Source organism: Melanostigma gelatinosum (assembly GCF_949748355.1).
Source record: "Melanostigma gelatinosum genome assembly, chromosome: 16".
NCBI lineage: Eukaryota > Metazoa > Chordata > Actinopteri > Perciformes > Zoarcidae > Melanostigma > Melanostigma gelatinosum.
This window is the reverse complement of record NC_136649.1, coordinates 7,574,171-7,602,168: the sequence shown is the minus strand read 5'-3', so window position 1 is coordinate 7,602,168 and position 27,998 is coordinate 7,574,171.

Here is a 27,998-nt window from a genome sequence, read left to right as displayed (position 1 = left end):
GGAGGGAGGGAAGGATCAAAATGAGGCAAGGAGGGAAAATAATGAGGGCAAAGAGTAAGGTGGAGGGGAGGGTGAGCAGGACAGGGATGAAGACTAAGTAAAGAGGGAGCATGAGGATGGCAATGGTGAGAGAAGGAAGAGAGGGAGGGTGGGGCTAAAGACAGGGAGGGGTGTTACGGGGGGAAAGCAGGAGGATGGAGGGAGGTAGAAAACAGAGGAAAAGGGGATGAATGTGAGAGTAAAGGATGGAAGGAGATGAAGAGGAGCGTTAGAGATGGCCCTCACATCAATAGTGTGGTGGTTTCTAGTTTCAGCAGGATCCCACACACACACACACACACACACACACAGAGTTATCACAGTCAGCCAATAATGAAATCTGCAGAGAGCAGCACAAACACATGCACTCCATTTAATCACGTGCCGCATATGTACCTTCCCTAAATCTGCCCTTTGGATCGCAATCACAGGTATGACAGTATGTATCATTGAGATCTCAATTGACATGAATAAACTACATTATTGGTATGAGGAGTTATTTAAAGCCTTCCAATAATTGGACTTATCAGACAACATATTTGACTTTAAAACATAGGACAGATTGATGGACACAGTGGATAGAAACTAAATGATGGATAACGTCTGTGATTATTCATCCCCCTCTCTCGATATGACCTTGGTAACGCTGAAAAGCCATCACTAAAATTATGCGGCGGTAAAATAGAGCGCCTTTGTCAGCAAATCTGCCAGGAGCAGCAGAAGTGATTGAGCGGTGTTAATATGTAGGACCACACCCAGGCCGTGGGCATTACACCCACTGGGCACTGGGAAGAGACATGCAGGTACTGGAGGTATACAGCACATACTGTGTCCAGAGCATATCTACGTTCCCAGAGTCCGGTCTTAAATATCCTCTAAATGGTTTTAGCATTGCTTTCCCTATAGGTCAAATGTTGGATGTGTTTCCGTGGGTCCGTTATGTTTAAATAACCTGGTTTATACTACTCTAGATATCAATGTCTCCACGGTGGCTGAATGGATTTTAACCATTCAAACTGCATTTGAAATGCAGTTTGTCTTCAAATGTATGTCTCCATTCATTAATTATTGCCTGTTTCCTTTCCCAAATATGTGTTTATTCATGAACCCCATCAAGATGTTCAACCACGTCCTGCCCTGAAAATGACCGTGAACGAAGCACGACTCCGACAACAAAGTGGAAATTGTTCCACCAATTTGCCTGCACAGCAGAAACTAGTCCAAGGCTATTATGTAACGCCGCACCATACTTTGTTGTGGCAGCTATTTACAGACACAAACAGACAAATAAAAGTCATCGACCTAATCTCATCTAAGATAAGATAAGATAAAGCCTCATTGTCCTTAAGGGGGAAATGTTGCTTCGGCGATAATGCTGCACACAGCTGCAATCAGTGTAAAACCAATACATAGCCAACCAGACAGTACAGTGGTTCACCAAAGACGCAGTCAAAAATTACACATGCCCAGAAAGATACAATATATGAATACATATGTATTATAAAAGCAGCCATACATCTGTGTCGCCTGTTATTAAAAAAGCATCTGTCGCCATCAAACTTGTGTTTCAGTAATCTGACAATTGCAGCAGCGGTATTAAACTTTGATGAAATCCATGACAGCACAATGCATTGAAGTTGTATCGCACCGTGACATAAACCACGGGTCATCCGGTTAGCTTCTTGTAGATTCCCGACGGTACAAAGACAACTGGTGCAGTCTAATGAGCCTGCGTCCCGAGGGGGAGACTAGCTACTCAGTTTTGGTCCGGACTTTGAAAGAGTGTATCCTTTAATGAGCACGGGTACTTGGGGTGACATGCCACTGTAACTTAACGCAACATGGGTTCCTGATGATGAAAACCAGAATGCCAATTCGGTCGGGAGAACAATGTCTCCTAAAAATAATTACTTTCAATTATTCAATATCTTATGTAACTCTGGAAAGCCAAAACTAAGCCGCGCGGCAGCAGGAAGACTGCGGGAATACAGTTTGTTTGTTCTTCATTTGAGAGTTCACAGCATAGGACATCACACGTTCATGCTTTGTGCAGTCAAAGCGAGGATGTATGTATCCCGACCAATTATCACAACCATATGTCACCATATTCTGCTGAATTGACAGACTTTTTTTCCCCTGCTTGCCTGTAAAGTACTACAGTGATCTGTGAGGAAAGTGACTAAATAGTGTTCCTCACAAACCTACTTTTAAAGTGTTTTTAAGACACGAATAGGATTTGTCACGGGCCTGGGTCATTAGCCGCGCTGTGCCAAGCTACGAGGCGCCGCCGTGATCCTACTGTGATGGCAGCAGGGGGGGGGGGGCACGACCAACCTGTAATCCCCTTAGCTGTCTCCTCGGTGGATGAGCTAATGGCTGTCTGTGCTGGAGAGAAGAGAGAAAAACTCTGGATTAAAAGTCTCTCTCTGCGCTTCGCTCACCTTTCATTTTGTGGCTTCGATCTGAATCTGCGTGGTTTTGAAGTTTGGTTCCACTCCTGTGTTCCTGTTTGTACTTTCAGATACCAGCCATTATAATAGTGTCTAGCCGTGTTGGAGCCGTGTTACCATTCCTTTGCTGCATCGCATTAAATGCTTTTTTTCCGGAGGGAATCGGCGAGATGCTTTTTTTGTGAGGAAGATAGAGGGAATGCGATGTGTTTGTCACCAAGTTAGCAGAGCATCATTAGCGGGGCTTTTCCTCAATAAAAACAGACATGGGCATAGCCTGAGCTGTTGGGATCAATAACTCTAATGTAATTACTGCATTTCAACTAGTAATCTCTAATGCCTTGTGGCCCAACACTGCTAATAAAGGATTAGTTCATAGACAGCAAAGACACTCAATTGAATAGGAAAGGTAAAGAAGATGAGCTTCTCAGGTTTGATTTCAAAGCGTGGAAACTGGAAACTCCCCCAACTAAAAACATATCATTAGAAGAATATGTCACTTGACATTACTTTATTGTCTTGAATTCTTGAAAAAAAGGTGGGTTTAGTACAATTTAATATATAAGTACTTCGATTTCAGTCATTAAGGGGTAAAACCTGTCACACCTGATTACCTGGAACACAGAAACTCAAACACATGCAGTATACACACACACACACACACACACACACACTGTAAATCCTGTCAGAGCCATGTAGGAATGCATCGCTCACTCAAGCATGCGCACGGTCCATTAGCTGCCCTTAGCTAACACCATTAGCTCCTGTGTTTGAACATTCCACTCTATGCGATATTGGATTGTAAACGCACATAGGCAACACACACTGTGGACACACAAACACACATGTGCACACATACAGATGTGAAACATGCCATATCCTTTTGGGATCAAATGTCTGAAGCTTGTTTGTTGTGTATAGCTGTATGGATGTAAAAGTGCCAAGCATAGCAAATACCATTCTTATGTGTGTGTGTGTGTGCGTGTGTGTGTGTGGGAGTGTTTGTGTGTAACAGCCGACTGAGTCCATGGATAGAGCCCATTGCCAACCAGCAAGTTACTCTTCTGAATTATTGAAACAGGTCAGTAAGCAGGAGGAAAACAGCGAGTGTACGTGTGTCGCTGTGTGTGTGTGCGTGTGTGTGTGTGTGTTTGCAATTGTCTCTCTGTGTACAGCACTGCACTGCAGATTCACAGCTTAAGCTTTCTGTTCTATCCAGGCCCATATAGAAGGGATTAATGGCTGCGCCTTCTATTCATTTCAAAGCTCATGAATAAAAAATAAAAAACAGGAAGAATGTCAAGTCGATTTTTGTACAAGTGTAAAATATTGCAAATAGTGGATTAGGTGCGTTTGAAACAGCTGGGCTTTCTGAATACAGAACTCTATCAGAAAACATCCATCAGGGAATAAGGAAACTAGGACTGGTTTATATTGGGAAATATTAGTTATGGGCATTTAATAGCTCTTTAAAGGCTCCTCTGAGTTTGCATGAAGCTTCAGAGCAGCTGCACTCCATTCTGCTCCTTTTTAGTCCTGTGCTGGTTCTTCCATCCACCAGACAGGGGCCAGAATAAATAGTGCAGAAGAAGAAAAAACGAGGGTAACCGGTGTTCCATGATCAGGTCACTATAAAGACGGCAGGCAGAGCTTCTGCTCTGTCATTCAACCCATCAGTGGAACATCGGAACAAACAACGTGTACTTTTCGGCGCCTGGCCAAAAACCAAAAGAAAAAAAAGAATGTTCTTTTAACACAATCCGTTCTCTAATGATGAGATTTGAGATTAAAATGACAACACACCACAATCTTTTTTGTTTTGCTTCATCCAGTTGACATTAAGACATTTGGTGCATCTCCAATATTAATCGCGATGCCATGAAAAGAAGATGTGAAACATTTAACACATTTGCTAACAGATAGCAAAGAATTAGTCACGGTTGAACGAATATTTTTGACTCACGCTAAATCAACAAATGTCATGCAGTTCTGAATTCTTTTGAATCTGTTTTTGGACAATCATTGTCATCCGTGCTGACAATTACCATATACATGTTATGTTATTCACACACAGACACAGTCATCACAGTGCAACAGCTGGTGAGAAGTGATGTAATGTTGAAATATGTTTTTGAAAAATACAAACTTGTTTCATGTCTACCTTCAGATGAACGGTTGCATGAAGAAGAATTGTGTGGATGTAATCTTAAGAACATTGGAAGCTTATGGGGCAGAATTTGATCAGCTTGGTTCGAGCGCTTTCGTTGTCTTGAGGCATTTGCACTTGTATTACTCTTGGCCTGAAAGTCACCATTTAATTATCCCCATAAATATACATGAAGTCTTTCTCACTTTATTTTGATATATTCTCCAATCTACCCCTGCATTCTTTGCTGCTGCAAACCCTGATGTCCCCTCAGCGACAACAAAGATAATACAGACTCAGCTGATCCTACAAATGCACTTTGTTGTCTTTGCAGATGAAGGATCAGTGAATATACAGTGGATGTATGAGTTTAATAAGTGCTGCGGTATGTTTGAGTCAGACCCTCTCAGTAGTAATAAAGCAGAGTATGGATGCTCTCTGCACATATTTACTCATGCAGTCACTCTAAAGCACAGCAGAGCTCATGGTGTACTACAGAGAGCATCTATAACCTGGGGGTGTGGTCAATCAGTGGTGGTTACACAGCTCCAACCATGGAACCGCCTTTATATCACATTTTTTGAAACAAAACTAATTCCAAAGTGCATTGATCCAACAGAACTTTACATGTGCTGCAAGTAACGACTGGTTACAGACTCACTACAGTTCAAACAGACCACTACTTCTCTCAACCTGATTGCCTGATGATCACACAAAAGTCAACCTGATGGCGTTGCAAGGGTTCATCCTCTGAGGACCACCAATGTCTGTACAAACTTTCATGGCAATCTATCTAATTGTTGTTGAGATATTTCAATGTCTCAATAACTATTGGCTGATAATGTTTATGTGCATTCATTAAAACAACACTTTCACTGCAGTCATGAAGCTGTTTGCGGTCCCACTCCTAGCATACCACAGTAGGCATGTGACCCTGTATTAACTGAGCGGTTTTGCAGCAATAACAGCACTATACAACCACAATAACAACAAATCTACTTGATGAGGTCATAGGACACATCGGCAAACAATCCAAGCGTCATTCCAAAAACCTCAATAGAAGCTTTGAATGCAATGTTTAACTAAATATATTCGGTAAAGCCCTACTGGTAACGACATAGCCCGAGGTACAAAAAATGAAGTCACTCATGGTGAAATAGCAGTCTTAGAAGTCTCGTTCAATCTCTCACACAGTGTGCACATTTTGGATTTTGGAAAAACAGGTTTGGTTTTTATTGAAACCCATCTCCAAAGGACACTGACATCTGAGAGTCATTTTCCGTTATTCACAGCCTTGGATCAGGCTTTTTTACATCACATAGCTCTATGTAGTACAACATACCCTGTGTGTTTGTGTGTGTGTGTGTGTGTGTAGGCATGTGGGTATGTATCACGGTTGTGGTCTCTCCAGCTGGAACATCTTTCATCTCTGCATTTGTCACTCATCTCCACCTCATCCCTCCATCTCTGTGACTGCTGCCCACCCCTCCCCTCTCTCTCTCTCTCTCTCTACCTATCCATCTGTCCATCCATCTCTGCCCAGCCAACTCCCTCTCCCTTCCCATCATCCCTCAGTGCATCTGTAGCTATCCACCCCCTTAGCTGCGCTTTCATGGCAGAAACTCAAAGCATGTCGGAGGAAGATCAAACCTTGCTTTGTATTGTGTTTGTCAAGATGTTAAATCGTGGTAAAATTATGAGTACATAACAGTCAGGCTCCCTTATGAACTCACATGTATCCTTAACAAATGCAGTTATTGTCAGTGGATCTTATGGTACTGCTTTCTAATGGTAAATCACATTTAAACTGAGGGAGCTTGTCATTTAGTTGCAACAAAGAGGATCGAACAAGGGGGATGAACAAGATGAAGGGAAGGTTGTAAGCGGAGGATGGAGGTAAAGAGACCGAATGTGTGCAGGCATGAGAATCTCGGCTGTCTGTCAATACATATAACACGCAAATCTACAAAGGAAAGCACTGTGCGATAAAGAGATTATAGTTATGCTAGAGTGTAGGCTGAAGAGAAAGAAAGCATGATGTCAAGGAAAAGTGTTTTTTAGGCTGACAAAACGATATATTCAAAAAGTATGATTTTAACTTCCCTATTTAAGTAGCTTATTTGAGAAAATACATTTTATTTAATTTAAAAAATCAATGTTATGCTACTGCGGTTGGGTTTGGTTCACGGATACATATTGTATTCACAGAAATTAAACATTCATATTTAATTCATATACAGTGAGACAGATCCAGGTCATAACTCAGTTTTGACCAAATAAGCAAGGTTATCCACTATTGAGATCCAAAGCCATGTGGACATATACCCTCTTAGATCACTGGCACGCATATATATATATATATATATATATATGTATGAATATATATATGTGCCCTGCTCATTTCTTTGAATGGAGTATGCCCTCATTAATACTAGAGTTTTACTGACTGCTCCCTCATTCCTGACAGGTTCAAGGCTTTTGATTGCTGTGGATCAGTGCACAGTTCAGCCTTTAGCATTTGGTGGCAGCATGTCATTAACATAACCCAAAGCCGTTGCTAAGTAACTGGCACATTAAAGCTCTCCATATCATCCATATCATCTTTCAGGCTTTTCCTGCATATATACTGCTGTCATTACACTGGACTTTGTATATGTTATGGGTACAAATGACAATCAAGTTCAAAGTAAATGATACGTCTGAACTCTCTAGAGTTACTGATGGAGCTCTGATTCATCCTTTTTATGTATTCATTAGCTACTAGCTAATTGGTGCCAGAAGTTAAGGAAAAATATTGGTATTTTGGAGGTAGAAATCCCCAGTGGGATCCATAATATGGATTTTTCATCTTGATGCTACATTGCAACACACACAAAAAAACAATCTGCATGTGTAAAATCCATGTTTTCTGACAATCCTCTGGCAGACAGAGAGGCACATTACGTTCAAACATGCACAGAGTGACCTCAGTAATCTGTGATAGAGTGGCGCATTGCTGATCAATAACAGTGACTCAATAATTCCTCGGCCAAGTGCTGAGACATCTGGTTTTCAAAGCTCAGTTTCTGATACATATGCACTATTTTGGAACAATAACCTCCCACTCAGCAGAATCTCAAGACACTCCAAATCCCTGGGTCTCTGCATTTAATTAGCTCCCCCGCCTTTTGAATAAACTAGACATGAATATCTGTGCGGATCATTTGAACATATGTTGATTTCATAATTGCTGTGTATTACCCAAATGCTGAAAGAAGGGCTTTTCCCGATATAAACTATATTGGCAACAAGGAGCAAAGGACACACATTGAATGAAATGTGCAAACGATGTCACGGGGTTCCTGTCAGGTCCTGATCGGCACGGACACAAAAACATTGAGATTTGTTAATAAACATAATAAATGCACCAAACCGAGAGAGAGGACATGCAGCACAATAAAGCAGTAAACACTGAAATTTGAGAAGCTGGAACCCAAAAACTTTGAACTACGGCTTTGACTCAATCAAAATATCAGCAAAACCCTTTTTTTCTGTCAATCGACAAATCACTTAATTGGCAAAAAAATGTGAGCTCTAAGTGAGTCTACCCTACTCATCCTGTTCAACTATGTTGTCATGGAGTATACAACAATTACGTTCGAACAAGTGACCGTACACATCTCAAGCACACTGCCAAACATTAATCAGCGTTAGTTATAAATCCCTACACACTACCAAGATCGTCAGACTCGAGCTGGGACAGAAAAAGACTTCAAAACTTTTTATCGTTTCAATTATTTTCAAGTGAGAGCAGTGGAAAAAAAATCCAATACATGCCTTTTAATCCTGACTTCAGCCAGCAGCTCTGAAATGGGGAAAGTTTGCACCAAAGTGGAGTGCTTATTCAGCATATTTTCACCACAGTCGTTCCAGGGGCTCATTTCACTGAAGTGATTTAGAAGCACTGCTCACACGCACACAAAATAACCGCCACTTGTGACACATTTCGCGTGTGTCCTACTGGGGTCTTGCGGGCTTGTTCCTGAGTTGCAAAAATGACGTTTGTTTTCATTTGCGAAATGTATTAAAATGTGCCAGCAGAGATGATCTCATGCTGCAAGTAACAGCTTGAATGTTGCAAATTTGGTGAAACGGGCCCCCGGGGTCAATGACGTGAAAGATTGAGTAAGTGAGTAAAATTGACTCTCATCGGACTTCAATTGTCATATTAGCTTTGTTTATTTATTTTGCAAAATGTGCCTGCATATGCAGGCTTTCAACTAACTCCAATGTAAACCCTTCTGTGTCATTATCATTAGGCTGTAGTCCCTGCGGAGTGGGTGTAAAGGGCGGCAGATTGGTCAAACAAACACAGGAGAGCGCTGTATGAAACAAGTCGGAAGTCATGCGACTCTTGTTCGTCACTCTGTCTTCTGCTGAGCCGTTAGTAGGTCAAGTTCATCTCAACCACAATGTTACATTAACCCTGACTCATTGGTTTTGTTGCTTGTTTGTTTCCTGTGATGTACTTTGAAAGAACACCATACATGTAATGAGCATCCCGTCCCTGACACCCGACGCTGGAGGGTTAGAGCTTCATAGTTGAGGCCTCGGGCCACTGACCAAGCGTCGGTATTTGAGGCCACTCAGCCTCTTATAACGCTTTCACAAAGTGACGTATCGCCGCTCTCCAATTTCGGTGCAGACTCATTTGAAGCACGGATGAATCAGAGCATCAGTTTGCAAGTCAGCAATTTTAGCCTGCTCACAACCACAGGCCTTTTTACCAGGTAGTCTTAGAATGTACCGGCAGTTCAGACTCTGAAGAGGTTATCCTGACGAGGTTATTCCTTTCTATGAAAACAGCAATGCCAGACAGCCAAACCCGACAGCTGTGAAGTATTTTGGGTTTAGTTCATTCGCTGAGTAAACACAGGCTTAATCCCCTGCCGTAAAAAAAGAAAGTTTCATTTGTTTTGTTTCATTTGGGATTAATGCCATTTTGATTTTCATGAAACAGGTGGTCCGGTGATGCCTAAATGTAATCCACTCAGAATAATACTGTTATTTGTTCCAGACTGTTAAATCCATTGAGCTGAGTTTGGGGTGATATGTCAGGATTAATACGTTTTCACAGCACGACCAAGCAGATGGTTTGTCCACAAAAAAAAAGATAAATAAAAAATGAGAATAAGAAGGAGCTGAAAGACGGGGGTAAGCACATATGTACAACATTTTTTTTTAGACAGTCTAAATGTGTTTGCATCCAGAAAAGGAGAGCTTATGTTTTATAAAGGGATGGTGAGGAAAGGAGGGGGGGGGGGGTTTAATCCGTTTGGCTCAAATAATTATAGACGCAGTTTTGTTGCATATATAATTCGAGAGGGGTGGTCTTTACGGGAGATTCGTTCCCACACACTAGAACTGCACTGTACCATTGTGACTGAAAACTCTTGATTCTGATTGGCTGGCAGGTAGAATTGGACACCTACAAAGGAGGTTTCTGTTTGCAGTTAATAAATGAATGGATATAGTATGAAACACAAGGTGACAGCGAGCTACACAGCTAGGGTTTGTAAAATAAAACAGATATGTTGGTCAGAGCACATGTTGTGTTTATGAGAGGGCAAGCGTCGGACTGACTGGAGCCACAGGCTTTTGTTTGCATAGAAATCTTGATTTAGAATCACATCTTCCATAAGAATACACGTGATGCAGGGTGCAACTATTTCAAGTTAAACCAAACGAATCAAAATTGATGAAGACTTGTCTTGTGAAAATTTGACACAAAGAGACACAGATACAGATAAAACCACGAGGGGCATTTAGTGATCCGAACAAGCTGTTTGGCGCCAGGCCTAAATGTGCACCACAGCAGCTTTAATACAGACAGTATTATTTTATTTTATATATATATATATATATATATATATATATATATTTCTGCACCGTACATATATATATATATATATATATATATATATATATATATATATATACTTTTTTTTTGTCACTCTGCATAAAGTCCATGGGAGTGTCATGGTAAAAATGTCCCACCTCTAATAGTCCTTGTACACTTATTAGACGAATGACCAACATGTCAAAAATAGACCATTTTTTTCCCCCGTGTGACAAAACACCAAACCAGTGTCTGAACTAAGAAATAAAGATATTCAAATAGGACAAGAAACAACACAGGAGCAGTTGGGTATGATGACAAGACAACATTTATGAATTTAGGGTTCCTATGCCTTTTATGAAACACAACGAACTCTCAGGGCAGACCTGTCCAACTAACCCAAGTGCAAAAACACCGTCATGTTGTCCAGAACAGCAACGGCCATGATCTGGCCGACCACCCTCATAAATATACAGTAGATGCTATTTTTTTGGTTCTATGTGATCTGATACCTCTGGTCCCAGCTACTGAGACAAGCACTGGATTACACCCAAACTCATTTCAGCTAACCTTGAAGAAACTTCACATAGTTGGAGGAGAAAGAGGGGAAGACAGCGGTCCGCCTCAGAGACACAAATGTCTTTGATCCGCAGCCCCATGAAACTGGCCAGCCGCACACACACACTGTCCGTGCACGTGTGTGTGTGTGCGTATGAGTGTGTGCATAATTATGTACCTCTCAACGAAATGGCAGTGGACTTCAAAGGACATCAGACAAGTACACAGACACACACACTGCACATCCCATTATTTTTAGAAACAGGCCAGAATATATTCTGCAGCAGTGTGTTTTGGTTTATGTATGTGTGTGTGTGTGTGTGTGTGTGTGTGTGTGTGTGTGTGTGTGTGTGTGTGTGTGTGTGTGTGTGTGTGTGTGTGTGTGTGTGTGTGTGTGTGTGTGTGTGTGTGTGTGTGTTTGTGTATGTGAGAGTATCTAGGACAGAGGTAGTGTCTGCATTCCAGCCAAGTTTGCATATGTAACCAAAGAGCAAAAGAGGTTTTCAAGGATGAAGATTTGGTGCAGAGATTAAAAAAAGATGGGAAGTCAGCAGACACACACACACACACACACACACACACGGTAAAGTCGCAAAATGGTCCACAGTTATTGATACTAATGTTGATGACAAGTATTTCTTCTTAATTTTGGGGCATCAAGACAAGACTGGACAAATGACGCAAGACTGTTTCCTCTAGGCTTGACATTCAGAAGAAACAAATACTCGACAACCAAGGGAATTTTGTGAGAGTTAGACAATGAAAACAGTCCTGTTGCTAGGCGACCGCGGGGAAAAAAGGCAGAGAGGGGTAAAAATCTTGTTCCTGTTCCAAAACAGAAATGGACAAAAAGCTCAAATTGGATGACATGGTGCACAGGGTGCATATAAGAAGTGGAAGTATTCATCCTGACGTCAACCTTTGGTTTGGTGACTGCCGCATTGAAGCCTCGAGTTCGGCATTTTGGCCATCTCCATCTTGGATTAAGGCCATATCCATTTTATTCGTACGGCAGAGGAGTGACATAGAGAAGCCGGATACAGCTCTGGTAGCGGCAGCGACCTGTCAATCACTGTGTAGCCCCGCCCTAAAGCATACCTTGCTTTATTGTCGATTTGACTCTAAATGGATCATCATTTACGAAATGAACATCATGCTGTGTTGAAGAAGACGTAACACTCAAGACTGAGACCATGTTACAATGTTTACTGAGGTAATAAATCAAGACGTAGGGTCATTTTCTCACAGACTTCTATACAATCTGACTTTTTTTGCATCTGGAGGAGTCGCCCCCTGCTGGTCAGTAGAGAGAATGCAAGTTTTAAGACACTTCTTCACTCGGCAGAACAGGAGGTTGCTGCCTGCTGTTGACTCTACATAGCGAACTGGAGGAGAGGAGAATGTTGACATGTAGTAAAGTGCAATATAAATGACATTTACCATCAGAGTGAGGTGCTCAGATACTCCCACGGGGGAATCATACATGAAGGGTGACTGTCGGGAGAACTGTAACGTTGCTTTTTTGAAGATAGAGGACAAAAGACGCCATCAAAGTCTTGATTAAAGGGTGGATTAAAGTTGTGTATGTCTATATTCACTCTGTCAGTCTCATCCAATAATTCCTTTAACATTTTGACGACTCAGCGCTTTACAGTTACAAGAAAAGTGCCTCATTTAGCATCACGTCTAACCAAGGTTAATAACGGGCACTATAGGGGGGCGCGCAGTAAAGAAATAAATGACTGAGGTTGTCGTAAAAAAAAAGGGAGAAGTTAATGCAGCGTGAGAAGGACACAGGTAGTAACAAATGGAGTCGTTCCACACCTGTGCTCAGCCTGTACCTGTAGTGTAAATGTGTAAGTGTAACTCGGTGGTGGTGCTTTGGTTCTCAATACTGAGAGGCCATAGAAAATGAGCACCCATCGGTAAAAATGCATTTGTCTCAGCACTAGTTTGTTCTTGGCTTAACTTTTTTAGCCTATTTAATTTGTATCATCTCCCCTTCAAAACACACAATGTCAATGTCCAGGTTACAGTTGCAAGTGTTAGACTTGTTGTTATTGAAAACGATGGGCAGTGATTCAATCAGAAGACAAATTACTACAATATTTCAATACCAAACAGCTGACGCATACCGGAACAGGCTCTGTCCTACTTGTCTGATTATTCGGTGCAAATCATGATCCTAATCAACGAAGAGGCCCGGTCTTCACTAAAGACTCTTTCAAACATTATTTGAGTGTTGTTGCTTATTTGTTTTGGCAGAAATACCGGTTGTTCACTGAGTAATATTCCTCCAATTTAAGTCCTAAGCAAAAAAAAGACACAGACAAGAACAGCCCGATGGAGATAACGGCCTTAAGTAACGTTCCTGTGATTGCTGATGTGATCCAACAGCTGGGCCACCGATTTATTGTTGACTCATTCGTTAGAAAAAATGTTTTTTGTCTACACTGTTCTAACTGTACGGCCAGAATCCATTGCAAACATGTGTGAGATGTATATCAATAACCAAGTCCCATCCGCTGTTAAAGAGCATCCGACTGCTTCCACACAGATTTGCATCTTGGCTGATAAACCAGCGGCTGCATGCATACTAAAATACTTGGGGGGGGGGGGGGTACACGCCAGAATTATTCATCATTTAGTCATAATCGTCTTGGAAAAATTGGATTGAGTTTTGTAAACATTAGTGTAAGGAGGGGGATCAACTTGTTTACGTGTACAAACTGGAGCTGGAGTTGCAGGAGCGGCTTATGGAAGTTCTGCATAAAGGGGGCGGGGGGGGGGGGGTCAGTGGCCTGTTCAGCCTGAGTGGGGGGCCTCTGAACTAAATAACATCCACATATAACGCATAAGTTTAGTTCTGCTGTATCAACCGCAAGCCTATGGGGGAAAACACAAACAGTATGGCTATAAGTTAGCTCTAAATCACTGCATCTCCCCAAAGAGATGAACTACATGACTTGCATACAAATGCATTAAAGACTCATTACATCTAAAATCATCACTCAGATTGAGGCTTATTGCATCATAGTGCAAGTGTGCTATGACCCATCATTGAATGCCACGTTTACTGTGTACGAAGCAGGAAAGAGGAAGACTTTTTGTCCAGAACAATATTTTCAGTATGGCTGGCCCCAGCAGATCTGAACCCAGTGAACTGGCAGTGTTAGTGCTCTGCCCTGCCTCCTGAGCTGCATACAGTACGTTTATTTATACATCATGTATACAGACACACAATTCTACGCACACATCCCGCTGGAACGATACACACATGCCAACGTTTTTTGCAGTTCGTAATGTCAATTTCTGCATGTAATTCATGTGCGGCCGAAAGTGCAGGATTGCTGGAATCCCAAATGGACGAAGCTGCATTATGTGAACGCTTTAACATGCTCGCTGTCGCAAGACGTGGCCCTCTTTTGATCGCGATACATGTGGTGAAGCACCTTCACTCAACACGACACACTGTGTGTTCACATTTTCACTTTTACACTGTGCATGTGTCATCAATTTAATACATCATGCAATCACACTGAACACTGAATTGCATGTGAAAAGCCCAGTTACTGGAAAATTCACAACTTCTCACGAATATGAAAACAGTTGAATGAATTTTCCTTTTTTTTTTAATGCACGTACGTACATAGTGCTGTCTCTTGAGATGCATGGGTCACATGTATTAGTTATGTGCACACTGTGAAAATGTATTGAGAAGGGACCCTATAAACTGTTGCACCTTCAAGCGGCATGCTGGGTAAAGCTCACTCCCCATTACTCGCTACAATACTAACTGTTGCACCTTCAAGCGGCATGCTGGGTAAAGCTCGCTCCCCATTACTCGCTACAATACTAACTGTTGCACCTTCAAGCGGCATGCTGGGTAAAGCTCGCTCCCCATTACGCGCTACAATACTAACTGTTGCACCTTCAAGCGGCATGCTGGGTAAAGCTCGCTCCCCATTACTCGCTACAATACTAACTGTTGCACCTTCAAGCGGCATGCTGGGTAAAGCTCGCTCCCCATTACTCGCTACAATACTAACTGTTGCACCTTCAAGCGGCATGCTGGGTAAAGCTCGCTCCCCATTACTCGCTACAATACTAACTGTTGCACCTTCAAGCGGCATGCTGGGTAAAGCTCGCTCCCCATTACTCGCTACAATACGAACTGTTGCACCTTCAAGCGGCATGCTGGGTAAAGCTCGCTCCCCATTACTCGCTACAATACTAACTGTTGCACCTTCAAGCGGCATGCTGGGTAAAGCTCGCTCCCCATTACGCGCTACAATACTAACTGTTGCACCTTCAAGCGGCATGCTGGGTAAAGCTCGCTCCCCATTACTCGCTACAATACTAACTGTTGCACCTTCAAGCGACATGCTGGGTAAAGCTCGCTCCCCATTACGCTCTACAATACTAACTGTTGCACCTTCAAGCGGCATGCTGGGTAAAGCTCGCTCCCCATTACGCGGTACAATTCTAACTGTTATACCGTCAAACGGCATGCTGGGTACGGCTCGCTCTCTGGCTCTCGCTACAATACTAACTGTTGCACCTTCAAGCGGCATGCTGGGTAAAGCTCGCTCCCCATTACTCGCTACAATACTAACTGTTGCACCTTCAAGCGACATGCTGGGTAAAGCTCGCTCCCCATTACTCGCTACAATACTAACTGTTGCACCTTCAAGCGGCATGCTGGGTAAAGCTCGCTCCCCATTACTCGCTACAATACTAACTGTTGCACCTTCAAGCGACATGCTGGGTAAAGCTCGCTCCCCATTACTCGCTACAATACTAACTGTTGCACCTTCAAGCGGCATGCTGGGTAAAGCTCGCTCCCCATTACGCGCTACAATACTAACTGTTGCACCTTCAAGCGGCATGCTGGGTAAAGCTCGCTCCCCATTACTCGCTACAATACTAACTGTTGCACCTTCAAGCGACATGCTGGGTAAAGCTCGCTCCCCATTACGCTCTACAATACTAACTGTTGCACCTTCAAGCGGCATGCTGGGTAAAGCTCGCTCCCCATTACGCGGTACAATTCTAACTGTTATACCGTCAAACGGCATGCTGGGTACGGCTCGCTCTCTGGCTCTCGCTACAATACTAACTGTTGCACCTTCAAGCGGCATGCTGGGTAAAGCTCGCTCCCCATTACTCGCTACAATACTAACTGTTGCACCTTCAAGCGACATGCTGGGTAAAGCTCGCTCCCCATTACTCGCTACAATACTAACTGTTGCACCTTCAAGCGGCATGCTGGGTAAAGCTCGCTCCCCATTACGCGTTACAATACTAACTGTTGCACCTTCAAGCGGCATGCTGGGTAAAGCTCGCTCCCCATTACTCGCTACAATACTAACTGTTGCACCTTCAAGCGACATGCTGGGTAAAGCTCACTCCCCATTACTCGCTACAATACTAACTGTTGCACCTTCAAGCGGCATGCTGGGTAAAGCTCGCTCCCCATTACGCGCTACAATACTAACTGTTGCACCTTCAAGCGGCATGCTGGGTAAAGCTCGCTCCCCATTACGCGCTACAATTCTAACTGTTATACCGTCAAACGGCATGCTGGGTACGGCTCGCTCTCTGGCTCTCGCTACAGTATTAACTTACATTTTTTAATTCCTTTTTGGTGGAGCCCATGGAAGGAGACCATGCAAACTGTATTTTGGATAATGACTTTTTTCGGGGTACACCATTTTCAATCAAGACCACTATCAATTATGTATCAAGATCAAAATCCCTAAAGTTTCTGGCTCTGGAGCCAAGCTTTGGGTTGGAAGTAAAGTACCCAAACCAAACATAATCTGACTGTTTTCTTTTAGTTCTTGCGAACCGAAAAATATCCTGAACCAGATCATAAACTGTACAAAACAAAAAAACAGAACTCCCCACAGAACAGCAAGACATCTACGTCTGCATTAGTTTAGGCAGTGCTGATTCCCGCCTGTGTCTTTTCTGTCCGTCTCTTGTAAGACCTTACTTTGCACAAGCTGGTCGTATTATATCGGGTTAGGCAGTGCTGGGCTGTCTGCCAGATAGTGATGTAATTACATTGTTAACAGTCATCGTGTCAGGCACTGTGAGCGATACACAGGTCGTAGCCTTTACTTCTCTCACTTTCGGAGATGACATTGCCCTCGCTCTCTCCGCCGCTCTCTCAGTCTCGCGCTGTCATCGAGGCAGACACTGAAGGTGACGGTGACTCTGTTTAAAAGGCCTTCGACTTATAATTTCTTGCTCCCATCCTATCTATCTGTGTATCTCTTTGTCTCGCTGACATCAAATTTGCTTCCACATTTTCTCGTTAGTGTCAGTTTGTTTTCCTTTCTCTGTGATGCAAAACTTCCTGAAGCTTTCACCTCATTGGTTACTGGTTAGGGGGTACTTGGCTGAATAAAGGTTGAGAACCACTGCTGTAGGGTGATAATAGAAGGCGTTCCCTGTCAAGCTAATGCTACTTCTAATCACCGTATTATTGTAATCATATCAGACCTGTCTTGTTTGTGACATCAGCATGCAATAAGTGGATGCCAAACCAGACACACGAGTTGGGCAATGGCGTAAATGCAGTGTTCATTCAGCAAACACACCAAAATGCAAATAAATCTTTGGCTACCAAGCTAAAAAAAGAAAGAAAAGCTGAGTGCAGAAGCTGAACAGGAACAGGAAGCAAGCGTCACACACTGCACTAGGTCAAACCAAGGAAGAAAAGTGAACGGTGAACAGATATATTTGGATTGGAACAAGTGCGATGATGTGTTTCGAGCCAGCATTATCTGTGCAGGAGTGTGCAGTTTGGAAGAAATCCAACATGATGGATCAAAGAGAAACATAAAAAAAACTTTCAGTGTAAAATCTGGAGACACATTTCAAAATCTGGTTGATCCAATCCATCCAATTTCTTTATCCTTGAATTCCTATTTGGGGTTATTATGGAGCAGACGCCTATCACTCAACACACAGGGCAATAGTTCAGGAATCAAAGCATTGAGTCGACAGATAAGTCATGTAAAGCCCCAAGTATTGCCTATAAACCCGCATACAATTATTTGGCTGTAAGGCAACCAGCTGCAAGCACAAGATGGTCTCATTATCAGTTGATTGACTCTCCTTTTAGCTATGTTTTGTTCTCCAACCACCTCTGAGCCAAACAGCTACAGGCAATGGTCCTTATTTTTCTTTCATTAATTGTAAAAATGTAATATTGTTAGCTGATACCGGCCGATACACACGCCAACATGTGATTATAAGATAATACTTTATTGCAGTTTCTTTTTTTTGGGGGGAGGGGGGTTGGTCGCCTCTCCCACTGTACTGTGATTTGTCAACACAGCTTCAATGGATGCCTCAGCGTCTTAACGAAGCAAAGATAATCACAGACTAGGGAAAGAATGCTGTCTTTTTTAAATAGGTCATCTTGTCTCTGTGTTTCTCCCTAAAGCACGTTTGGATTGTCGTCGCTAAAAACTCATCTTCCTCTTATTCCCCGGCTGGCTCTGGATATTCAATGTGACTCATTTTTAGCAAAATATTACAGAAACGCTGACTGACCTCTCTGCCTTTTGCTTACTATACATTCACACTCAACATATTGCGACATGCAACCAGAAGCTTACTTACTTCCTGTAAAGTTGAGGTTTCTAAATCAAACAATGGCTCTTTATGCCTGTCTTCATATTCCTGGTCAGGACTTTGTTTGTTTTTTTGCCCACATGACGTACAGTAAGTACAAACACACTCATGGACACAAAAAGCTGCAAACACTCCCCTGCTCTGCCAAAACAATGTCACCTTCTGGTGTACTCAGGGGTACAGACCAAGTAACTCGACCATAACCTTGAATTACACTCTTTCGGCGTGTGTGTGTGTGTGTGTGTGTGTGTGTGTGTGTGTGTGTGTGAGCGTGGGTATTTTTTTTCCCTATGATTCTATGTGTGTCTCTGTGCGTAGGTGATTAATCAGAGCGGTGTCTTTAGCAAAGTCAGCGCTGAGATGACATATGAGAGCTACAAACAGACAACAAAAAGCACACAAAGATAAATACAATAACAACAAGACACGCTGCACACAGACACACACACACGCGCGCAATTCCACAGTGCTTGCACCTGCAGTACGTTTTATGGGAATAATAAATGAAGTGAACTACTTCTAATTGAGAGCTCAGTTCATGCACATTACACTGTACAACTAATTGCTACTTTGTGAAGGCTCTCATGGCTGCCTGTGCGCACACACACACACACACACACATACACACACACACACACACACACACACACACTCCCGGTCCCATTGCACCATCACATCCAGTCATACAAAATCAAAGTTAAAGCTAATTTTGAACTGTTTGTGTGAAAAATCTTGTAGCATAATTGCACGTTATTAAATAATCACTTGACATGTACTTCAGTCACGACGTCTGAACGCACAGAAAGGAGCTTGAGCAGACTCACACCAGCATGGCATTCTTTAAATCTCAAAAACATTCTCCTTCTCTTTTTGAGAACCACACGCTTTTTGAGAGAGCCCAGTCTGCCGTTCTCAATCTGCGGATTCCTAACTTACTACTGTCTGTCTGCCAAAATGTCAGATGAAAGCTTGTTCCCGTGCTCTAGCCGCGGTGGGCAGCTCCTTTAATAACTGAGTGCACACACAAGCACCAACAGTCACACTGGGCTCCTCACTCAGCCCCTCTCTTTCTTTTCTCTCCACTGGCGAAGAAGACAATCGCTCATTGCTGACAAGCATTCTCCCACATGGAGAAACGTTTATGCACACGCCCACACGATCTTGATTTATTTGCCTGACACGCACTCGCGCATATCCGAACAGTCACTGGGTCTGACCTGTTGTGTTTACTTACTTGACATCAGTGGCAGGCTTGCTTTCCTGAGCCTTTTGTCTGGTTCATGCCTCGCACACTCGTAACTGCACGCAGGTCACAATGTATCCAGTATAAACACACCACACCGCCTCTTTCCAAACCATCCACAGAGCATGTAAGTCTCCACACTTTAAGAGTTTCTGCGTTAAAGCGTCCCAGATGCTGATGGATTGTAATTACACAACAGATCACTGTGCGGAAAAAGAATAAAAAAAAACACCCTTTTCAAAAAGAAGCAGCATGTTAATGAGGATATGTGAGGAAGAGTGAAAACATTTGAATGCTTCCCCTCTCTGACCTAGGACAGTTAGCAAAAAGACGATGAACAGCAAAAATAGCATCAGATGCAACGAGCTGTCAGCGATAAAAACAACAACATTAAATACCATTCAAATGGGCGATATGCAGTGTGACTACATAATTATACCTTTAATGCATCCAGTTCCCTTCCCCGTAAGATAAGTGGCAGTCAGCTGATCCCACAATCATAATGGAGCTGCCACAGAAATAGCAGTGTAGGAATAACTTAAAGCTACAGCTCGACTTTATAGGGAATAGCGCTCAACTCGGTCGCCATCTTTAGAGCAAATGTAGGTGGTGTGCATATCTTAGATGTGGTGGAGCTTCCTTACATACGTTGAAACAATAAGACACACAAAGTGGACTGTATTCCTCTCAAACTAATCCCTGAAGTCATTGCAAGAGTAAGTGATCGTCCGAAATGATAATAATTAAAAAGCGGTTAGAATCAATTTTTTGAACAATCAATGGATGAAAATGTAAAAATAATTTGACAATGTGAAAAGGGGTCGTTAGTGGTGATGAACATGCAGAGAATTATCAACTGAATGTGCAGCTGCATCAGTGTTTCAGAGCTTGATAGAGAATTTAGAAGCTCATTGTTCAGCTGTTCAGTCCACAACCTCACTGTTTTGGTTCGCTGTCACCGCTCTCAGAGTGTTGTTTTCAGTCGCAGCAGGCCGCTGATTCGTGAACTGGTCATCACCAAACAGAACAGTCAGAGAGTAGCTGGTGAAGATAGTGGAGCATTTAGCACCTGAAGAGAGATATATTAACCTCAGGGGTTGGTAGAGACCAAAAACAAAGCTAAAAGAAAGGACACATTGGACTTCAAAGTTGCTCCGTAACTGCTGGCTGTGTAGATAAGCAACTGTTTGCGAACAACTTTGCCAAATTAATTCCAAAGAGTATGATCAATGCTGTGTTCACATCTTGTTTCTGCAGAGATTGCACGTTTTAATATGAATTTGGCGTAACCCTAGTCATCACGTCAACCACTATCCACCATCGTTTCCAGTGTTCAGTCCCAGTTGGTCCTTAACAAGCCCTTTTGTCCAAACATGGTTGAGGGTATGAACGGGGTCTCCGTATGCAGAGTAATGTGTGTGCGGCTGTCAAACCAAAGGATGAGTTGGTGGCCATGAAGTGACAATAGCCCCCTCACATTGTCAAAATCTCACCTCTTATAGGAAATATAGAGTAGAAACAGAAATGGACGTTTACGAGATAGTTAGTTAGGAGATAGAAGTTCAGCCTGAAGAACACGCTGTTTTCTAACCTACCATCGACGCCTCACGTGGATTCCACTGCAGCAAAAAGAGTTCTGTCACTCCGTACCCGAATGCAGTCCAGATCCTCAAACCAGAAACCTGATCTGATCGTGAACATGTTTTCCAACTTCAAATCCAGCTATATTCCCCAGGGTGTGTGTGTGATGTGTCTTTTCACAGTTTCAAGGAAGACTGCTTTCCTAAGAATTGCTAAAAGCTTCTAATGCAACGGTGACAGGTTGTTCCGTGTGTGTGTGTGTGTGTGTGTAAGTGTGTGTGAGTGTGTTCCGCTTCCCTGCAACATACTGTCACGCCGGTGCCCACCAAGCATGCCACATGTCACAACCGCTTTCCCCTCGACTCGTCACGCACGGACCTGAACTAGGGCTGGGCGATATGGCCTAAAAAAAAAATCTCCGATTTTTTTACAAAAAATCCGATTCACGATTTAAATCGATTTTTTTCCCCCAAAATTTTTTGCAGATGACAGAAGCTGTTGAAAACAATTTTTTCTTTTATTTTGTGATGATTTTCCCAAGTAGGTTGATAAAAATAAAGTGCAAACAAAACCTGAACATTGTAGAAAGGTGCCTGTAGTATACAAAAAGTATTTGGTCACTCTTTTGTTTGCCTGAATCATTTAAATATAAAATTTAATTAAACATAACATTAAATGGCATTAAATAGTAGCCTTCCATTGTAAACAACTGTGCAAATGTAACTTTTTACAGTAAGCTTTTCTAACTGAATACACTGATACAAACACAGCATGAAATAAAATGTATATGACCCTTTAACATTCACATTTTCAAAAGTGCAACATCTGATCTAACATCAACATAACATATTTTGCACAGTAAATAAGTGCATGTAAACAAAATCAAGTGCATTCACAACATAACCAACAGTATTAAACAGTAGTGCATGTTTTTTCTAAATATTTTTTGCCAGGAAGACAAGCCTGTCTACTACCTCTGGCTTCAGGCATGCACGGTGGCATGTAACAATGCCCCCCCACACACTGAAAAGCCTCTCAGAGGGGGCACTTGTAGCTGGCACAGAGAGGTATTTCTTTGCTAAAGTACTTAGCCTTGGAAAGTTAAGTTGGTGACGCTTCCACCAGTCAAGTGGATCGGTGTCTGGGTCAACCTGCTGGACCACAGGTCAGTTGTTGCGGAGTAGAATGACATCCCCTCCAGCTCCGCAGAGATCCTTTGGCGTGTACTATTGTACAGCCGAGGCAAGGCAACGTCAGAAAAATGTTTACGGCTTGGTAGCACGTACCTGGGGTCCAAAGCTTTGAGACGGTGAATAAACCCCGGCTTTTCCACGGTGTATATGGGCACCATATCTTTTGCGATATACATCGCGACTGCATCCGTGATGGCTTTCCACCGGGCACTCTTCTTCTCATGCGGAGTACAGTTGGTGAATGTCTCCAAAATGCTGGGTTGTTGTTGTGAGGTGGCGGCGGCGGCGGCCAGCAGTGAAGCTGCTGGCCGCCATTGTTTTAGTTTGTAAACAATGCGCGCGCACTCTACTACGGGAACCCAACGGGGGGGAGGGGTGGGGGCGATTTTCTCGATTTTCAATAAAACACATCGCCTTAAAGCACACATTCGAATTAATCGATTAAATCGATTTATCGCCCAGCCCTAACCTGAACACACACTTTCAAACAGTGTGTGCGCTGTCACGCGCTGGCATGCAAGCTCACAATCACGACTGCCAAACGGTGTCTCAAACTAATCTCATTTCATTTCTCACAAAGACAGCGGTACACACACACAGTTTGCGATCGCTGATGAATCGGCTGCATACTGATTGATTGCTGCAAGGTCAAACTGGAGAGGTAGAGAGACACGGAGGAAAAAAAGAGCGTGGGGAGTGTTCAGTTCCCACTTCTCCCAGTATGTCATTACCGGGTGATTATGGCGGTAATGACCCTGTGAGTCGAACACCTGTCAACTTTACATACACACTGTGTTATTGCTCTCCTTCCCCTCCATTTATCCCATCATTGTCTGTGGGGAGTGATGACAAAATCACGAAGACTCAATAATAAAGGGTGTGAGGCCACCAAGAAGTCATTGTCATGTCACTTCTACATTCTAACAGTTGTAACATGTCACGCTATGGATCTAATGCAGCTGTATTTAAGGATTAAATGCACTTTAAAATCCTCAGCAGGTTATGGAACTGTTGGAAGCAAACATTTACTGTGAAGAAGCCCCAGAGCAAGACATCTCAACAAAGTGCTGACATGATGTTCACTCGGTAGATCAGTGCAAAGGTCATGGTTGCACTGGGAAGTTCCCAGTAGCTGACAGTAGAACTCTGTCGGGTGAATGTCTGTAACTGTGAATGAATGTGAGGCACGACTGTGCTGGAAAAGAACACTGAACTCTGCAAACAGAAATGACAAACTGACGAACTAAAGTTGCAGTCTGGTGACAAGCAAAGGCTGTGAAAAACATGTAATTATTCAGCCCATGCTCGATCCAGCTTGGCGTTAAATACGCGACTGGCAACGTGTGTGAAATCGGTTCTCTATTGATGGTAGCGTGATGGAAGACAATGTGATTAACAGGTTGCGAATGTGCATTTGAGGTAAACCAATAGAATCCAATGAGCCTGCAACGATGGGAAAAATGGTTCAAGAAATGCGTTCGTACAGGACACATCTGTACCTCACCGTGTACGTCCGATGCCAGCCTTCAGTGCCAATGCAGGAAGCAGTGTGCCCTTTATGAAACCAAGCAGAGCGTAAGGGCCTAACCAAGTGTTTTAGATGCTAACCCTAACCATACCATATCCATGGCTCAATTACCACCACAACTACCTGCTCCTAAGATCTACACAACCGTAAATGCCATTCGCGGGCATTGTGCAGGGCAAGAAACTGGAAAACATCGGCAATGGACATTATAAAATATTGAACGTTGAGCATGAACTTCCAGAATCTCTTCTGACGATAAGATTGATTGGCTACAGAGGAACTATGTCCGTTCCATACAAACACATTCTCATTGCAACTGGTCGTATGTGGACACTTTGTCAAACCCCGTGGCGTCACTTTCAAAGGCAATGGGTGGGCCAGCGCACAGTCGGAGGAAACACACGGTTCACGTAATTTCAAACAAAAGCACTTGCTTAGGTTTGGGCAACAAAACCACGTACATTGAGGAAAACGTCATTGCTGGGCTTTAAATAACTCCTTAAACTTAGTTTAGGCAACAAAACCACTACGTTGGGTTTAGCAATAAAACCACTAAGTTTAGAAAAGGTATTGTGGTTGGGCTAAAAACAACTATGATTCACCAAGTAAACAACATAAACAACGTAACATGTGTTTGGAAAATACTTATCTTCACATTTTATTCTTTTTACGAAATCATCACACTCCTGGAGCATTTTCTCTGGGCGTCTAATAATGACGCAGATGGATTGACATGGTAGTTACTTGAAATCCCGGTGCATCTCATATAGAGGCTAAAGGCTGCCTTGTGCATTGCTATGAGATGCCAAGCGGTGTGGAAAAGCATTGATATTTGACGTTGTGGGAATGAAAGTAAGCTGTGTTTAATTCGATGTTATCAAAAGTGATCACGTTAAAACTATGAGAAAAAAAATACATGTCATTGGCATATTTGCACGATGTCATATTTGTGAAAAGTGTTGTTGTCATTCTCATTAATTAGCTGGAGTAGAAAGACTTGAGGGGTAAAATGAGGCGGGGCGTAGTCTCAAATAATTTAGTGCAACAGGGCCAGACAACAGTTGTCTCACTGGGGAAGCTGACTTACAGGATGGAATTTGAAACCTAACATTGTTGTCAATATATAAATTAGCTTGGGAAAGTTGATACACTGCAGTTGGCATATGGTGTCTATTTTTCTACTTTTTCCAGTCGTGTTCGGCTCCTTTTCATCAATAAACCACAGAAATGCCAACATTCTGACCATAAAGAGGGACTCCACATATCTGCATGAAAATATATTGTTTTCACCTTTAAAGAAATAGAGCCTAAAGTAACCTGACTTTTAGTCATGTGTATGGTTTAAGCTAAAAAAAATAAAGATGAAACATCCCCATAATGTAACTAAAACATATCTTTCTTTACAAACGCTCTGACTAATGCCCGCGCATTTTAAACTCCAATGCTCCAGTTCGTAACACAGGCTTTTTGTTATGTACATGTAATCTATAAGTACGAAGTAAGGACAAGAACAAAGGTGATGACCTCATCAAGGTTATCTTCTCAGACTTAGCAAAGCTTCTCCAGAGCCACAGAGGATACTGCATGATCACGAATCATTCATTCCTGTTCTTGATGCAGTAACCTGTACAAGTAATTCATTTCATGGAATTTTTGCCCAATGACGTGAAGACAAGTGCCTTTGTCACAGGATGAGAAGGATGCATGGGTGGGAAAAGTAAAAAAAGACTTGTTCGACTTACGTTTGTTAGGAAAGTACCAGACATTTCCATCTGTTTTAATAAATGCTGAGAAATAGTGTACATCCGTAAAACATGGGGCATTTCCCCATGTTTATCATCACTAAAAACACTGATTGTGTCTCATCTGTATTTATGAGTTGTTTGTTTGTCTGGATTTGCACCATGCGCCGATTCCCTCCGTCTCACGTCGAAACATCTCAATTATGCCTTCTCGCGTGTGTGTTTTACACTGTGTGTGTGTGTGTGTGTGTGTGTGCTGATGTTATGGTGGGATCCATTATTATGCCCCTGGTTTGTCAAGGAACACAGAGGCAGGGCTCACTGCCAAGACTGAGACCTATCAGATGCACATGTGTGTGCACACACTCAATGGGAAATGTATTCAGACTGAACCATGGGAATTGTAGGGAGGCAATTTGTTATTTTCTATCAGATTCTCCACCCAAAATCAAGATACAATTAACAGGCGGGGGAGCATTGAATAATTTATTCTAACAAGGGAGGTAACGAATTGCCTTGTGTGCAAGTCAGTTTCTATGCGTCTGCGTGTGTGTGTTGTAAGTATGAAGGAAAGCAGAGCTACTTCACAGTCAGACCTCGGGCATTCATTGGCATCGCTCACTCCCTTTGCCCGAGTATTTCTGATGCTCTCGCAGTCCCATGTGAGCAAAAGATCGATACTGAAAAGCACAAAACACACTATTACACTCTGTCCTTAACTCTGTGGCTTGCTGCATTATTCCCACCAGCACACAGTCACACACGCACACACACACACACACACACACACGCACACGCAGCAGGGGTATTTAGGGAATTGGCTGTGAAGCTGCTCCCAGCTTGCCCACTGTGAACTGAATTGAGCAATACAAGCGGCATTTAAACGCTCTGGCTAATGTGTGTGTGCATAATATCTTTGGAATTGAGACAAATATGACATCGTAGTGTTGCGTATTGCTGATCCAAGAGTAAAAGAGATGACAGTGAGACAATGAGAGAGCTCTTCACAGAGAGAAATGGGGACTAAGGAGAGGGAAGGAGGGAGACGACAAAGCTGTTAGCAAGCAATCAAATAGCGTGTTACCAGGGGCCACCATTTCACAAAGTAAAATGTCTGACAATTACTGGGATCAACCAGCAGAACAGAACTTCAGTTGCCATGCCAGGGTAACAAAGAAACAGCACAAATTATTTAAAAGAAATAATCAGAAACAACCGGATAAAATCAGATGATTGTTTGTACTGTCAAGGAAACCCACCCAGGTGGTTATCGAGCCTTTTAACTGTGAATTTAAAAGAAAATGCACTGGACAAGTTAAGGGAATTGATTTGACATTTTGGGAAACGCGTTTTTGCAGAGCGTTAGATATTAATCTATGAGCGGTGATTGGCTTAGCTTAGCCTTTAGCCTGAAAGCTTTGCCTAGCTTCTTGGTGACCACAGCATCCAGCCTAACGGCCGTATCAATCTTCACGTCTACCTCATGGCAAGAAATCGAATGACCGTAATTTGCAAAAATGTCAATTCAATCCTTAAGTGAACCCCATAAATGTGCTATTAATACCAGTCATCTTGCAGTATTCTGCCAATAAACAGCTTCTCGTCGTCCTCTCTCTCTTCCGTCGACCCTTTCTGTCTCGTTCCTGCAGTCTTTCTCCGTCTACATGCCTCTATTTGTCCTCTCGTCCTTCCCCTCCCAAACCCTTCTCTCCATATCTCCGACCCATCCCACGTGACTATCCCTCCACTTCCTCTCCTCTGCCACTCCATCCCTTCTTTCGTCCTATCGCACTTTTCAAACATGGCTTTCTCGTGTCTCCCCCTCCTCTTCACATTAGTACCTCCCTTCCCCTGAGACCCCGCGAGCACCCTTTTTTATTCTCTGTCACAGTCTCGTCTCTCTCCTTTACCCTCGCTGTTCTCTGTCCTTGCGTCCATCCATTCCTCCGCTCAATTACCTTGTCTGGACAGCATCTGGAAGCCTGGCCCA